Below are 8,073 nucleotides of genomic sequence, written 5' to 3'. Positions count from 1 at the left end.
GAGATATTTAGGCCTATATGCTTTTTCAATTGTGCCCAAGGCTGCAGCTGGGAGTTACATGGGATTTATCTGGTGGATTATGGGTAGATTTCTGTGGAATTTTGGCAATTTTCCACAGACTGTTTTGCCGTGGAATATCTACATTCACAAGTCACACAGCCCTCAAACCCATGGAATTATGTTTACCCAATCAGTTAAGAACAAATTCTTATTTACAATGATGGCCGACCAGGGAACAGTGGGTTAACTGCCTTGTTCAGGGGCAGGACGACAGATTTTTACCTCGTCAGTTTGGGGATTCATTCCAGCAACCTTTCGGTTACTGGCCCAACGCTCTAACCACTAGGCTACCTGCCACCCCTAGTATTAACCCTCTAAAAAGGAACATGACATAACATGAGCCGAAAATGTCATTTCAGTGGTCAGGTCAGGGTCTAATATCTTTGACCTATGTACATTATCAGATGTAGATACAGTAAACATGCAATGTTTTTACACAACCCATCTTTCCTCATAGTCTATGCCTGCACTGTCACTGTACCATATGTGCCCTTGAGCAAGGCTCTTACCCCCCCAACAACAACAGCTCCCTGGGTGCCCAGTGTGGCAGCCCCCCACACCTATCCAAAACCTGTAAAAGCGGAAGACAAATTTTGGTTGGACCTTGTGTGCAATTGACAAATAAAGTCATCTTCATATGACAGCACTGTTACTGTGCGTTGTTATGCACGAAGGAGTGAACACGAGACCAGCTATGTGAGTGTGACAAAGACAAATATTATGGGAAAGGAACTTGTTTCAGCTTGTTTTCAGACTCATGGATGCCTAATGGAACCTTTGCATCATTGGCCAAAAGAGGAACACTATGTCGTGAACAGCAGTTAGGAATCCAGCATTGGGCTGTGCCTGCATGGGGAGCATGCCCCGGCTTGCAGGGGGAATCTTACATAAGAGAGAGGCGTCACCCCTTTAACAGACATTACGTGATGCTGAAATGACATGAAATGACATGGTCTATATAATAGGTTATAACTGGTTATTACTAGGTATGAGCGTATACAAAAGCCAAATTACAGTTGATTTAGTTGCAGTCAAAACACCTTTTATAAAAGTCTGTCAGTGGTATGAATACTTGGTAGAACTGTAATACAGAAACCAGCTATTCTCTGAATGTACATCCTCAGAACAATACAGAGAAAGGGTCAGATGTTGGCGTGACTCCAGCGTTAGGCAGCGGAGGGCACGTATGATGACATACCACTGCAGCAAAACAAACACCCTATTATTGGAGCTAATCATTCTTTTGTAACCCATCAACATGTTCAATGTACTTATTCAGACACCGTAATCCTACTTCATTTCAGGGGTCATATGTCATGCTGTTACAGAATGAGGACAGTATTATGGAACTAAATGTACAGTGGTAAGGCGGACAGTTTGTTCCAGACAGAAGATGATGTGCGTTAGTTTCAAAACATGGCGTAACAGCTTACCATGATGAGAAAATTAGGTCATGGGAATTTGGGGAGGATTGCACTCCATACCTTCATTAGCCAACTTTTGCATTTTCTGTTTTGTTTTGTTGTTGTTTTCTCAATCATGACGTCACCCTTTCACTTTCTGTGTTTCATTATTTAATGTATAGACTTGTCTGTTATGTTGCTTTTGTTGATGTAATTTTCATGTTATGATATCATCTGTTTTTGTGTGTATAACCTACTGGTGCTTTGCGCCACCGTCTTTGATAACGCATCTATTCTCCTACTTTATGACCATCGTGATTTCCATCTTTCTGCCTCTCTCTCTCCCTCTCACCTGTTGACTATTGTCAATATACTATTGTCTTTTAAGTGCTTGAGAAGTGTGAGCTTATTTATTTCAAAGGCCAATAAGGTAAAGTGAACTGAAGTGAACAAAACTGATGCCTATCCAACACATACAGTGCTTTCGGAAAGTATTCAGACCGCTTGACTTTTTCCACATTTTGTTACGTTACAGCCTTATTCTCCCGAGATGTTAGATCGGGTTCAAGTCTGGGCTCTGGCTGGGCCACTCAAGGACATTCAGAGACTTGTCCCAAAGCCACGCCTGCATTGTTTTGGCTGTGTGCTTAGGGTCGTTGTCCTGTTGGAAGGTAACCTTCGCCCCCAGTCTGAGGTCCTGAGCTGTCTCTGTACTTTGCTCCGTTCATCTTTCCCTCGATCCTGACTAGTCTTCCAGTCCCTGCCGCTGAAAAACATCCCCCCAGCATGATGCTGCCACCACCATTCTTCACCATAGGGATGGTGCCAGGTTTCTTCCAGAGGTGATACTTGGAATTCAGGCCAAAGACTTCAATCTTGGTTTCGTCAGAGCAGAGGATTTTGTTTCTCATGGTCTGAGTCCTTTAGGTGCCTTTTGGCACACCAAGCGGGCTGTCATGTGCCTTTTACTAAGGAGTGGCTTCCACCTGGCCACTCTATCATACAGGCCTGGTTGGTGGAGTGCTGCAGAGATGGTTGTCCTTGTGGAAGATTCTCCCATCTCCACAGAGGAACTCTGGAGCTCTGTCAGAGTGACCATCAGGTTATTGGTCACCTCACTGAACAAGGCCCTTCTCCCCCGATTGCTCAGTTTGGCTGGGCGGCCAGCTCTAGGAATTTTTTTCCATTTAAGAATGATGGAGGCCATTGTGTTCTTGGGGACCTTCAATGCTGCAGTAATGTTTTGGTACCCTTCCCCAGATCTCCGACTCGACACAATCCTGTCTCTGAACTATACGGACAAATCCTTTCGACCTCAAGGCTTGGTTTTTGCTCTGACATGCACTGTCAACTGTGGGACCTTACATAGACAGGTGTGTGCCTTTCCAAATCACGTCCAATCAATTGAATTTACCACAGGTGGACTCCAATCAAGTTGTAGAAACATCTCAAGGATGATCAATGGAACAGGATGCACTTGAGCTCAATTTTGAGTCTCATAGCAAAGGGTCTGAACAAGTATGTACTGTAAATAAGGTATTTCTGTTTTATTTTTAATACGTTTGCAAAAATGTCTAAACCTGTTTTCACTTTGTCATTATGGGCTATTGTATGTTGATTGATTTATTGTTGATTTATTGTTATTTATTGGATTGTTTTATTCAATCAATTTTAGAATAAGGCTGTACGTATCAAAATGTGGAAAAGTCAAAGGGTCTGAATACTTTCTGAATGCACTGTACAGCTACTTTAGGCTCATCTAGACTTTTAGTTGTTTTTACTTTGCTCAAGGTTTTATTCTGATTTGTCTCTAGTTCTATTTCATTTTGGGCTTTTGGATTTCCCCTCTCCATTTTGATTGATATAGTGGTTATTTTTTCTCCCTCCACTCCTCATCCACATCCTTTCTACTGACAAACTACTTCTTTCACTTTGTCCTCGCTCCTTTTCTCTTTCCTTCACAGTGTACCAATGTTTTCTCTCTCCCTTGATCACAATTTGGCTTTCTCTCTGACTACTTTCACACTGAGTTTCCAGTAAAGTGCTTTTTTTCTCTACCTTCTCCCCCCCACCCCCTTCTGTGTGGCATGTGGTCTGGATTCCTGCCCAAGGACTATTCAGTAGGGAGAACAAGGCCCCCCGTACGATCTGTTTTCCACATTCCACAGCCCTGACATCAGTCTGGCTGGAGGAAGGACGCTGGGGGGGGTTCTTGTAATGCCGCTCAATGACGCCTGTGTTGCGGGAAGAGGCCCCTGACCCAGGCAGACCCTGTTAGTCTGCAGGAGCCTCTCAGGCAGCCCACCAGCCTGAAAGGAGAGCCCACTCATAATACATTCAAAGGGATGCTTTACATACCACATGTTGTTTTCCAGTATAAATTGGGTGAGATCGTCTCGATCGTTAAGATGGATAATCCTATAGTCTGGGGTGGGTATAGAAATTCAGGTCATGTCTTTTTTTTAATGTAAACATGATAAATACCAAACCCTGCTAGGAAAACTCAAAGGAATAGCACAAATACTCAATTTTGTGCCTAGACATTTTGTCCTAAAGAGGTGTGTTTCGTGGTACATTCAAGCATACTGCTAATTCAGTAGGAGAGCCATGGCAGAGCCATGGCAGATGCTGTTTTATATCAAGTTTCTCTGTATTGCTTGAACAGAGGGTGGAAGGAGGGGGGTAAGGGAAATAGGGGGAGTGGTGTGGGAGGAGGAGACATCAAACAAGAGGGGAAATCGGATCCCCTCTCACAGACAAAGCACCCTGTGAGGTTCAGGGACAAAGGAAATACGATCAGCCATGTGACCATGAACGCTATGTCCTAACTCATAGATCACATACCCGTCTCCATTCAGCTTTTCCCCATTCACTTTTATTTATTTATACATGTATTTATTTCCAAATGTATAAATGGTGAACATTTATTATGAACAAATTAAATGTTAAGAGCATTTCAGGTTGCAATTTCCAAATGTCTTAATTCATGGAATTAATTTAGGAGATTAATTAAACACAATCCTCAATATCTGTATTCTATGCAGAAATTAAACTCCATCTTGATGTTGCCTGCATCATACTACCACCAACTGAGCTATCTGGACCGCACGTGCTCAGAAGAAGAGAAAGGTAGGTGACAAGGAGAGGTTTAAAATGAATTGGTTTATCTCAGTTCTGAAAGTTGACTCTTTACGTGTTTGAAACATGCAACTCAAGGTGGGACCTCATAACCATAGCATGCAGTCTTTATCAATCCCAGATTACTTACCTCCCTATAGGGGCGGCAGGTAGCCTAGTGGTTAGAGCATTGGGCCAGTAACCGAAAGGTTACTAGATTGAATCCCTGAGCTGACAAGGTAAAAATCTGTCGTTCTGCTCCTGAACAAGGCAGTTAACCCACTGTTCCTAGGCCGTCATTGTAAAGAAGAATTTGTTCTTAATTGACTTGCCTAGTTAAATAAAAAAAATATGGCAAACACAAAGGCAATAACCCTGCCCGATGGACAGGTGATATCATAATCATCCGGCAAGGACAGAAATTCAAAAGGTTATTGATATCTCAAGAAATATTTAAGGTAATTTACACACGATTGGAGTCTCGGCTGCTATGCTGGCAATACTCAATACTCACGCTATTTATGTGTTACACCATTCAAGTAATGTAATTCCACCCTGAACACCGCCCAGATCTACAATGCAATACTGTAGTCCCAATGTACCTGATAGTCACTAGACTTTGTATAGGCATTTAGATGAGTCAAAGGGATCGGCCTTCATGCCATTCAGAATCTACCCGTGATCCTAGTCAATGATCTGGTACTTTAACTGAGTTACCACCATGAATTGACCTATCACCAAGGATACAGCTTATACAGTACACACACATTGAACATTGTGGTCACAATTTATTAGACAAACCACACAGGCAGGTTTGAATTGACTTAGTAGGTCTAGCAGATGATCCATATTAAGGTGGTGTTGGAATGGTACAGTATGTGCTTGTTGTCTTATATCCCATGTAGCCTATGGGTGAAGGTGTTCTTCAACCATAACAAACATGGAGGAACATACAGTCAAGTCCAAGAAGGACAGAGCTTGTTTACTGTAAACACAGCACCAACTGCTCTGATCCTTCTATGTAGGCTGCTACACCAGCTCTGTGGGAACATTCCTTGGGACAAAGGCCTATTGTCAGTTATGGGCTCACCATGTTCCATCCTCCTTCTAAACTCAGCAAAAAAAGAAACGTCCTCTCACTGTCAACTGCGTTTATTTTCAGCAAACTTAACGTGTAAATAATTGTATGAACATAACAAGATTCAAGAACTGAGACATAAACTGAACAAGTTCCACAGACATGTGACTAACATAAATATAATAATATGTCCCTGAACAAAGGGGGGGGGGTCAAAATCAAAAGTAACAGTCACTATCTGGTGTGGCCACCAGCTGCATTAAGTACTGCAGTGCATTTCCTCCTAATGGACTGCACCATATTTGCCAGTTCTTACTGTGAGATGTTACCCCACTCTTCCACCAAGGCACCTGCAAGTTCCTGGACATTTCTGGAGGGAATGGCCTTAGCCCTCAACCTCCGATCCAACAGGTCCCAGATGTGCTCAATGGGATTGAGATCCGGGCTCTTCAATGGCCATGGCAGAACACTGACATTCCTGTCTTGCAGGAAATCACGCACAGAATGAGCAGTATGGCTGGCGGCATTGTCATGCTGGAGGGTCATGTCAGGATGAACCTGCAGGAAGGGTACCACATGAGGGAGGAAGAGGATGTCTTCCCTGTAACGCACAGCGTTGAGATTGCCTGCAATGACAACAAGCTGAGTCTGATGATGCTGTGACACACTGCCCCAGACCGTGACGGACTCTCCACCTCCAAATCGATCCCACTCCAGAGTACAGGCCTCGGTGTAACGCTCATTCCTTCGATGATAAATGCGAATCCGACCATCACCCCTGGTGAGACAAAACCGCGACTCGTCAGTGAAGAACACTTTTTGTCAGTTCTGTCTGGTCCAGCGACGGTGGGTTTGTGCCCATAGGCGACGTTGTTGCCAGTGTCTGGTGAGGACCTGCCTTACAACAGGCCTACAAGCCCTCAGTTTTTCAGTCTATTGCGGACAGTCTGAGCATTGATGGAGGGATTGTGCGTTCCTGGTGTAACGTGGGCAGTTGTTGTTACCATCCTGTACCTGTCCCGCAGGTGTGATGTATCGATCCTGTGCAGGTGTTGTTACACGTGGTCTGCCACTGCGAGGACAATCAGCTGTCCATGCTGTCTCCCTGTAGCGCTGTCTTAGACATCTCAAAGTACAGACATTGCAATTTATCGCCCTGGCCACATCTGAAACACATCTGAGACACGTTCACGCAGATGAGCAGGGACCCTGAGCATCTTTCTTTTGGTGTTTTTCAGAGTCAGTAGAAAGGCCTCTTTAGTGTCCTAGGTTTTCATAACTGTGACCTTAATTGCCTACCGTCTGTAAGTGTCTTAATTGTTTATGATTCATTGAACAAGCATGGGAAACAGTGTTTAAACCCTTTACAATGAAGATCTGTGAAGTTATTTGAATTTTTACTAATTATCTTTGAATGACAGGGTCCTGAAAAAGGGATGTGCTGAGTTTTTAAGGCAGAGGCCCCCTGTTTAGCACAGTCCTATTTCTGTCATCGAAAATATGTTTCTACATTCAATTCACAGCCTTGAATGGGGAAGTGTGTACGTTCCTGTGTATGTGACTTCTCTTTTCTAGTTAGTAGGTAGTTGTGTGACGGTAATTCATGGGGAAAATACACCAACTTCTTATTCAAAGTGGTGATCTTAGAGCCATTGGTTACTATTAAAACAGGAGGGGTTTCTTGTGTAATATATATATATATATAAACAGAATTTCAGAAACCACTTCATTTGCTTAGGTCCCTGGGGATCGGGTGCGGTGTGAGTGTTTGAACGTCAGGGGAGAGCCCCATTCTACCTACTCTAGTGTAGTTTCCTGTTGACTGAAAATAGCCATAGCGTCTCTCTCTCTGTGTCTCTCTCTGTGTCCCTGTCTCTCTCTCTGTGTCTCTCTTTGTCTCTCGCTCTCTCTCTCTCTGGTTGTGGGGGGGTTGATTGATGCCAATGTGCAAAACAAATCATGAGGTTTAGTTGAGTTTTACATTGAATGATCAAAACAGTATGTGATAAAGAGCCTGAAATGATCAAAAAACGTCAAAATGAAACCAAAGAGGGTGGAAAACACAACCTTGAAGCCAAACAACATCAGACATACTGTGATAAGACGTAGATCTTGGTAGCAGGTTGTTTGATTAAACTGCTGTAAGTCGACAAAGAAAATGCTTGGAAACACCACCTTGACGACCTGGCACCTAGCTTTGAGAAGGCAGTTTCCCTACATTTTATGATTGATTTAATTCAACAGTAAACCAACCTATTGTTCATTCAAAAAAGCAGAGAACTATATGTCAAGCATGCCATATATGTTGTTGTTTTCTCAACTGGGTTGGGATCCTAGCAACCGATACAACGCAAAAACATCATACTATCAGAAACAACCGCCAAATACAAGAAACTACCCATATTAACTCTTATA

This window comes from Salvelinus alpinus, chromosome 35 (genome assembly GCF_045679555.1).
Source record: "Salvelinus alpinus chromosome 35, SLU_Salpinus.1, whole genome shotgun sequence".
NCBI lineage: Eukaryota > Metazoa > Chordata > Actinopteri > Salmoniformes > Salmonidae > Salvelinus > Salvelinus alpinus.
The sequence above is the reverse complement of the archived record's forward strand: the minus strand, read 5'-3'. Positions refer to the sequence as shown.